The sequence below is a fragment of the Chelonia mydas genome, chromosome 14 (assembly GCF_015237465.2).
Source record: "Chelonia mydas isolate rCheMyd1 chromosome 14, rCheMyd1.pri.v2, whole genome shotgun sequence".
NCBI classification, from domain to species: Eukaryota; Metazoa; Chordata; order Testudines; family Cheloniidae; genus Chelonia; species Chelonia mydas.
Window position 1 is genome coordinate 21,511,188 of NC_051254.2, and position 9,655 is coordinate 21,520,842.

Sequence of the window (9,655 nt, forward strand, 5' to 3'; positions counted from 1 at the left end):
ATTTCTTGGTGAGGGAGGAGAAAATTCCAGGCCTGGCCCCAGCAGGGATGTCACTTTAGTCCTTGCTCATTCCCCCACCCCAAGCCTCAGGGACCCTGGGGATCCTTTGGCTAGGGACCCTCCCCTCTCTCTCACCCACACAGTGTATGAGCTGGTACCACCAGGAGTCCAGTTCTCGGGAGACTCCCCTGTGCTCCACTGCAAAGAAACAGACTCTCCATGTGCCAGGCTGCAACATCATTTGGCCTGGCAACCACTCCATCCGGACAGAGGGCCAGTAGAAGGTCCCGGAAGGAAGCAGGAGTTTTCTAAGGCTGACAGCAGGAGACCAGCTAGAGAGGTTTGCCAGCTGACCTCCCCATGACAGGGCCAGAGGCAGGAGAGCTGGGGAACAGCGAGAGGGTCTGGGGGAATGAGGGCTGCTTCCCTGGTAAGGATGAGAGAGGCTGTGGCAGGTCCTGCTGGGGAGAGCAGGTTGAAGGGCTGGGGTGGCTGTCCCAGTACTGGCCCAGAAGAGGATGGACGAGGAGCCAAGGTGTGACACAAGGTGCCAGCATGTGGGACACAGGGCATCCTGTCCTGGGATTTTAAGGACTCTGTACACTTGGGTGATAAATGGACTATTTTGGGGTCTTTCGTTAGGGACATATTTGCATTATAGTTTTGATAATAAGCTGACCTCAAAGAAGGGTACTGCTGAAGTCAGAGCGTCCTCAGGTTACCTGAGAGGGAAAACCATGGCAGGTGCACTTGTCACGGCATGGCCTGCCACAGGAGGGCGCTCCAGGCAGGGCAGAGAGTTGTGTGTGTGTGTGTGTGTGTCAGATTCATCGTACAGCACCTAGCACAATCGGGTCCCTGCCCATGACTGGGGCTCCTAAGTGCTGCAGAAATCCAGATAAATAATAATATCCTCTGCAGACCAGGACAGTAACACACAATTCCCAGTAGGTTACACTTGCATGTTGTGTCCTCTTATAAAAAAATGCTGCAAAAAGAAAACCCTTCAGAATAACAAATTCAGATGAAGTCAAGATCAGCCAGTGAACAGCCAAAAGTGAGGCTAGATTTGTAATGGGCCTGATGAATAGCACCACCTTCCATCATATACTATTAGCCCTAGTTTCCTTCACTTATTCCACTGCCCCATTCCTAAAAAGGGCTTCCTTAAATTTCCCCTGATGGGGACCTGAATCAGCCTGCAGGGAAGAGCTCTAGCTCCATTCCTAACGTTCCTAGGGCGGTGAGAAATGGCAAGCCATAGAAACCTGCTCAGACAGTCTGCTCTTTAGCTCTAGAGGGCATGAGCTGACCTAGTCTGACCTTACAGCACTAAACCGTCTGCCGCGGCCCCACCAGCACTGCGGCTAATAGAGCTGTGCAGAGGGGGGATCTATTTAAAGACCACATCGTTTACATTAATAGAGATTTATTGGTTCCTCCTTTTTTAAGCCCTGAATCAGCCTCCCTTTTCCTCGGTCTTTGTGACCATTTGGCTTTTCATCGACCAACCACGGAGCAACGTGGGGCTGCAAGATGCTGGGATTCTACCTGTGCAAACAGCATCGCAGAATTCAGCAGAGATGTATCTCAACCATGCTTAAGGACCTCAGTAATCAAGGCTTTGGCCACTCTTGAGATTTCAGTCATCTAGAATGCCATGATCGGTTGACACGGTGAAATTTATCAGCGGGAAATCAGACTCTCAAGAGAAACTTTATTCTCAGTCCAAGAACTGTACTACAGACCTGCCAGCAACAGGGAGTATTACTCTCAATCAGTCTGCAGATAACAAAGTAAGTTTGCTGTCTCTAGCCAAAGAAGCTTTTAAAAGCAAACAGTCCTTCACGTGGATCAGTTTGGGGGGCTAATGGAGTCCAAGCTGCAGTTTGGCTCCTTTTGCCATTGTGCAGAGGGCCAGTATCATGGCTCCGCTGGTCATGTTTAGGTGTAGCAACAGTAGTGCCTAGTGGGCGGTCAGGTTATGCCACATCTCTGCGCTGTTGACGGTGTCTGAGCCTGTGCAGAGGCAAACAGGCAGCATCCGGCAGAATGTTGCCTACTATTCCACTGTGAGGTCAGTGGGAATTCTGTGTAGGAAGGAGGCGCAGAGACAATCCCTGGAGCTGGAAAGAGAGGCAGCATGGCCCAGAGAGGAAAACTTTGCTCATCATTTGCACTCGGTGATGGGTGCATCTGTCTCTCTGGAGGCACAGGCTAAATCAACTATTACTTCATATTCATGGCACATAATTTCTGCCTGCATCCCAAAGCACTCCACAGACATGAATTAACTGAGCCTCAGGCCAAACACCTCCAGCCAGGTAGCTAAGTGTCACCAGTTTACAGCTGGGGAAACTCAGGCACAGAGCAGTTAAGAGATAGTCTATGCACTGAACTGCACCAGTGTAAATTACAGTGTAATTTTAAACAGATGTAGACAAACTGGCACAAAAGGCTGTGTAGACACTCCTATTTCCTTTTGGTTGACTTTTGTTTGGCTTAAGTCACTTAAGAACAGGTTTAAGCTAAACAAAACAAAACAAAAAACAAACAAAAAAAACCACACCACACTACTCTTAAACCAAAATCAGTGTCCATACTGGGGTTTTGCCCACTTTAATTAAACCTATAACACAAAATGAATTTAATGAAACCAGTGTAAATGGGAGTGTTGATCAAAGCCCAAATGAGTTGCCGCATGTCACAGAATAAAAAGAAAAGGAGTACTTGTGGCACCTTAGAGACTAACCAGTTTATTTGAGCATGAGCTTTCGTGAGCTACAGCTCACTTCATCGGATGCATAGCATATCGTGGAAACTGCAGAAGACCACGATATGCTATGCATCCGATGAAGTGAGCTGTAGCTCACGAAAGCTCATGCTCAAATAAACTGGTTAGTCTCTAAGGTGCCACAAGTACTCCTTTTTGTCATTATGTCACAGAATGTATCACTTGAACATAAGAATGGCCATACTGGGTCAGACCAAAGGTCCATCCAGCCCAGTATCCTCTCTGTTGACAGTGGCCAATGCCAGGTGCGCCAGAGGGAGTGAACTTAACAGGTAATGATCTAGTGATCTCTCTCCTGCCATCCATCTCCACCCTCTGACCCCGGATCCCAATAGGATCTCCACCCTCTGACAAACAGAGGCTAGGGACACCATTCCTTACCCATCCTGGCTAATAGCCATTAATGGACTTAACCTCCATGAATTTATCCAGTTCTCTTTTAAACTATTCTAGTCCTTGCCTGAGGAGGTTGTGAAGACTAGGAGTTCCACAGGTTGACTGCGCGCTGAAGAAAGAAGAACTTCCTTTTATTTGTTTTAAACCTGCTACCCGTTAATTTCATTTGGTGGCCCCTAGTTCTTATATTATGGGAACAAGTAAATAACTTTTCCTTATTCACTTTCTCCACACCACTCATAATTTTATATATCTCTAACATCTCCTCCCTTAGTCTCCTCTTTTCGAAGCTGAAGAGTCCTAGCCTCTTTAATCTCTCCTCATATGGGACCCGTTCCAAACCCCTAATCATTTTAGTTGCCCTTTTCTGAACCTTTTCTAATGCCAGTATATCTTTTTTGAGATGAGGGGACCACATCTGTACACAGTATTCAAGATGTGGGCGTACCATTGATTTATATAAAGGCAATAAGATATTCTCCGTCTTATTCTCTATCCCTTTTTTAAATGATTCCTAACATCCCGTTTGCTTTTTTGGCTGCCCCTGCACACTGCGTGGATGTCTTCAGAGAACTATCCACAATGACTCCAAGATCTTTCTCTTGATTAGTTGTAGCTAAGTTAGCCCCCATCATATTATATGTATAGTTGGGGTTATTTTTTCCAGTGTGCATTACTTTACATTTATCCACATTAAATTTCATTTGCCATTTTGTTGCCCAATCACTTAGTTTTGTGAGATCTTTTTGAAGTTCTTCACAGTCTGCTTTAGCCTTAACTATCTTGAGCAGTTTAGTATCGTCTGCAAACTTTTCTGCCTCGCTGCTTACCCCTTTTTCCAGATCATTTATGAATAAGTTGAATAGGATTGGTCCTAGAACTAACCCTTGGGGAACACCACTAGTTACCCCTCTCCATTCTGAAAATTTACCATTTATTCCTACTCTTTGTACCCTGTCTTTTAATCAGTTCTCAGTCCATGAAAACTTACCCCATGACAACTTAATTTATGTAAGAGCCTTTGGTGAGGGACCTTGTCAAAGGCTTTCTGGAAGTTTAAGTATATTATGTCCACTGGATCCCCCTTGTCCACATGTTTGTTGACCCCCTCAAAGAACTCTAATAGATTAGTAAGATGTGATCTCCCTTTACAGAAATCATGTACTACTTCACACAACACACAGTCAACCTGTGAAATTCATTCGCAGGGGATGTTGGAGGCCAAAACTATAACTGGATTCCAAAAATAACTAGATAAGTTCATGGATGATCAGTCCATCAATGACTATTAGCCAAGATGGTCAGGGATGCAACTCCATGCTCTGGGTGTCCCTAAACCTCTGACTGCCAGAAGCTGGGACTGGACAACAGGGGATGGATCATTTGATAATTGCCTTGTTCTGTTCATTCCCTCTGAAAGCACCTGCTACAAGCTACTATTGGAAGACAGGATACTGGACTAGATGGACCAATGGTCTGACCCACTATGGCCGTTCTTATGTTCTCCCTCTGCCAAACACATCTAGTGATCATGGAGTGTTTTGCCTCTTGATTTAATTTGGCCACGATTCATTTTAGCTATATTTATAAAACATGCTTCCATTGCACAAAGCTCTGTCCACATTGTAATTTCTAAAAGCATTCATAATCGCAATATATATTGCCTGAAAAATAGAGCATCATAGGTAGTGCTCCCACCTCGCAATAGGCCTGCAGAGGAGCAGAAGGATAGAGAGTTAAACATGCCATGGAGACTCAGTCCTAGAGCTGCTCAGGGCTGAGTTATGGTGGCAGGGAGGCGCTATGGAGGAAGCACACATTGCCACAGCCTAAGTCACCTCTGTTCTGTGGGGAGACAACTCCTGTCTCCCGGGCTCTGAAAATAGCACCTTTTGGGAGCAGTGAATTTGCCTCCAAAGAAAAGAGAAGTCACGCATGCATAGCTGGCATGTGCACAAGGCTTATGCTGTTGCATGCATAGGGGATCCAGACAACTGTCTGCTCAATACCCTGCATGTTTATTTTTGCATGCAATTGCTTGCTTGCACCCACAAAGGCATAGTTTGCACGTACAATTCCCTGCTTTCACCAATGTGTGAATAACTAGTAAGCAATTACCTCCCTGCACCTGCATGTGTATAATTTGCATATACAATTACCTCCTTCTTTGAACCTACAGGTACATAACTTGTGTGTGCAACTACCTGCCTGCAAACCCTGTGTACCTATTTTCCATGCACAATGTAGGTGCCTATTGGTGCCAACAATCCAGTCCCTGCCCAAGCATTTTTGCTAAACTGGTTAAATCCAAAGTTAAACTCCCTAGTTTCATTTTGTGGCCAAAGCTGCAGTATACCTCCCTCCCTCCGATCTCCCACAGCCAAGCTGTGCTCCCGAGCAACGGGGTCTCACACAACAGGACTGGCTTGTGCATTGGGAAAAGGTAACCCATGGAGCTTTAACAATGAACTGCTGAGCCTGTCACTTCTGAAATATCCCAGCCACCGTACCTGCTCCTCTGTGGCAAAGGGGTCAGGTGCAGGTCCACCTACAGCCGTGTAGTTGGAGACACCAGCACTCAGGGGGTCTCTCATTAAGGGGAAGAAAGGAAAAAAGATTAGACACTGAATAATAAGGGAAAAGTAATTCATTATCCCAGCTTACTCCCAGGCCTATTAAATAGTCCCATCTTCTTGGCTGGGGAATAGGTGCTGGGAGTTGCTGCCATGTGCTAGGGCAGATGGGAACACTTCCAAATCACCCCCAGGTGCTTCACGGTGAATTAGAGGCAACGGCAAAGCAAGGGAGGGGGGTTAAAGGTTATGTAAAGGGCTGGGCCAGGGACACAGCAGGGGGCTCCTCAGTCTGTATCATAGACACTAATTTAGTTTAATTTACTTCAAAGACTTTCCTGTACACTGGGACATATGCAGGGGTCAGATCTATTTTTCCTGGGGAAAGGGGTAGGGAGAATACTCCTTTTTTCCTGAAAGCATCAGAGAGGTTTTACAAGGCAGATAAGAGAAGCGGCGGGAAGCAGGAGGAAAAAGAACAAGAAGGAAATTAAAGCATCACAGCGGTTTAAAATAAAGCCTGTCTCAACACAGAGCCAGCAACCCAGCAATAAAACCACCATGCAAATGGCTAAACAAAGACTCCCTCAGAAAGTGCATCCCTGAGCGAAAGTTTAAAGATGTTTAATTACCCCGAGATGCAAATAAATGAGAGAGGAGAGCAGAAACTCGGTGCTTTTAACCTTTAACCAGTCTAGCTAGGGAAATGGCTTGTGAACTCTAAACTTAAGTGTGAATGTTTTCCCAGAGTAAACAATGAAGACAGATCCAGAGGCAGGCGGACCTATGGGGCATTGAGAATGATGAATCCTTAGCACTTTCCAGAGCGCTCGTCTCTTCCCAAACTCTCTGCAAATAATAACAAAGTTCCTCATGAATGCATTCGTCTACACACATTAGAACGGTCAGTTCAGTTTTGCCAACCACAAGCGCTCAAAAATCATGAGTCAGGTCCCCCAAAATTCCTGAGATTGTTTTAAAAAAAAAAACATTTGGGGTTGTTTTTATTTAGCTTCTGGTTTGGGAGCCTTTGGGGGCTCTACTCAGGTCAAGTTTGAAAACTTCTCTCCACAGTCATGATACTACAAACTCCCCCCACCCATGGAAGCTAGGATACTCATGTATTCACATAACTCCAGCAGTCAGGGACTTAAGAAAAACACCAGACAGCACAAGGTTTGCAGTGAAATTGTGAACACCGGCAACACAGTTAATGGTGGGGAGAGGCGAGGTTTGCTGAGGATGGTGTGATTCGTTTTTGGCTCTGGAAACCCAGACCCAGCATGGTTCATATCTAAGGTCACATTTTATACAGAACATAAAATTTTAAAAGGATCTGATGAAAGATTCCAGTGTGGACTAATCAATGGCAAAACACTAGGGTCAGATCCTATGAATTGGCCTACAGGCACTACAATCAACTACTGTTCAGAGTACTGTAGTACAGCATTTGGAAACATTACTGTAAAACACTTACAATATTTAGGGCTAGGTCCAGGGCTTTGCTGGTCTGTCTCCCAGGTGTCTCCCTGTTCTGTGGGGGAAGTAATCTACACCAGTAGTTTTTGCCCTACAGGCTGTTCTCCAGGGCTCTGTGTTAGGAGCTGTGCATGGGAAGTCAATTGTAGCGGGTAACAACATAACTGAATCCACTAATTTCCAGACAATGCCACTCACCACAATTGCGCACCCTGGCAGGCTTGCAGGGGCCCCCATCTTGGCACTCCCTGGTGGCCACTTCTTTGGCCCCATGATGGCCTCTCTGTTTACACCTTCCATGAAGCAGCCCTCCAGTCAGGTCAGATTTAAGTTCAGTCCCCTTCCAGGGTAAGGAAAGGCCAACCAAGGGGCAAGCCAACATCTAAACAAACTACACGTCTGCCCATCTTGGGCCCTCCTAGGCTCAGCTCTCACCCCTTCTGGGCTCCCTGAAAGTCCTTCCAACACTGTTATAGACAGCTGACTCCCAGGCTGCCTTGGCTGGAGTCCCTCTCACAGCCTGCGATTCACTGAAGTTCCCTGCACTTAGCCCCTGCTCCCACAGAGCTCTTTCCTCCTTTTAATGGAGCGTTGTCTCTCCAGAGACTCCTTTCCTCCAGGCAGATTCCCAGAGCCACTCCATGGCAGGGACTCCAGCAGTTTCTCCCAGTAACCTCCTTCTTTCTTACAGACCTGTCTCAGGGCTTCCCCCAGAAGCCTGAGTCACTCCTAAGAGTATGTGCTCTTAAGCCTTTTTATTAGGACACCCAGGTGTTCACCATCTTCACACCCTAACCCATTAGTCCCACCCCCTCAGGCCACAATCCAGTTAATCATGGCACAGGTGGGGCTGGCCCCATCTCCCCTTAAAGGGGCCTGCCCCCCTGCAACATCTCCCTATTTTTATTGGCTAGCAGATGATGGTATTTCTATTAACTGGCTACAGCTACATCTCTTTTATAGAGCACTCCTGCAACACCCCAAACCAAAAACTCCCAACCTTACGGCGAGGCTTGAGTTGGCTCAAAGCTGCCCAGGAGGAGGCTGTGTAAGATCTGTTGAAATGGGCTCCTTAAAATAGCTTCCCGACACACAGTGATTGCAGGGTGACCTATCTCATGGTAGGCTGGAAATCCAATGAAATGGGCTGTCTCCCAGAGATTTCTTTTTTTTTTAATCCATTTTTCTAGAGATGAAAAGTGCCCTTTGACGGATGGAGGCTCGTGATAATGAGAGTGAATTTCAAACCGAGGTGCCAGGGGAGGGGCAGACGGGAGGTGCTGGAATCGGGCACTGTTTGGATTCCACACCTTGCCCCCGTTGGAATCTGACTTATTTTTGGTTTGTTTGCAGTGTTTCCTTTTTGCTCTTCCCGCCTCTTATCCCTGCAATGGAAGTGGGTGAGTGTGTGTGTGTGTCATTTTTTAGATAATAAATAATAGAAAAGGGCAAAAATAGCCCTAGATAAAAAGTGACATTGACGAATGCAGAATCTAAAGCCGAGGGCTTGGGGTGGCCCTCCAAATCACAGAAGCAGCAGCAGTGTCTCAGCAGTCTCTGCAGAACATACTCAGCCATTTTAAGTAATGAAGAGCATTTGAGAGGCAGTGTGGTTGAGTGGGTAGAGCACCAAGCTAGCACACAGGAGACCTGACTACTGTTCCTAGCTCTACTACTGACTTGCTCTGTGACTCTGGGCAAGGTGTGTCCTCTGAGTGTGTGCCTCTTTCCCTGTCTGCCTGGCAAGGTCTCCAGGGCAAAGACTGTTTCTTAGTCTCTGTGTGTGCATAGTGCCCAGCATGTTGGGCCTTTGCTAGGTGCAGGACTGTCAAAGTTCCTTCCCCACTCTGAACTCTAGGGTACAGATGTGGGGACCTCCATGAAACCCCCCCAAGCTTATTTTTACCAGCTTAGGTTAAAACTTCCCCAAGGTACAAACTATTTTACTTTTTGCCCTTGGACTTTATTGCTGCCACCACCAAGCGTCTAACAAATATATAACAGGGAAAGAGCCCTCTTGGAAACATCTATCCCCCCAAAATCCTCCCCAAACCCTACACCCCCTTTCCTGAGGAAGGCTTGATAAAAATCCTCACCAATTTGCATAGGTGAACACAGACCCAAACCCTTGGATCTTAAGAACAAGGCAAAAAGCAATCAGGTTCTTAAAAGAAGAATTTTAATAGAAGAAAAAGTAAAAGAATCACCTCTGTAAAATCAGGATGGTAATTACCTTACAGGGTAATCAGATTCAAAACTTAGAGAATCCCTCTAGGCAAAACCTTAAGTTACAAAAAGACACAAAAACAGGAATATACATCCCATTCAGCACAACTTATGTTATCAGCCATTTAAACAAAACAGAATCTAACGCATCTCTAACTAAATTACTTACTAAGTTCTAAGACTCCAT

At 46.1% G+C, this 9,655-nt stretch overlaps 1 long non-coding RNA gene across 1 annotated transcript; it reads right to left on the reverse strand.

Annotated features, from left to right (window-relative positions):
* Positions 1-1,676: 1,676 nt before the first annotated feature.
* On the reverse strand, positions 1,677-7,959 carry LOC122462944. Its single transcript, XR_006285842.1, has 3 exons — positions 7,441-7,959; positions 5,701-5,779; positions 1,677-2,126 (listed from the first exon to the last, which is right to left on the reverse strand). It is a non-coding gene; the product is annotated as an uncharacterized LOC122462944 (long non-coding RNA).
* Positions 7,960-9,655: the final 1,696 nt, after the last annotated feature.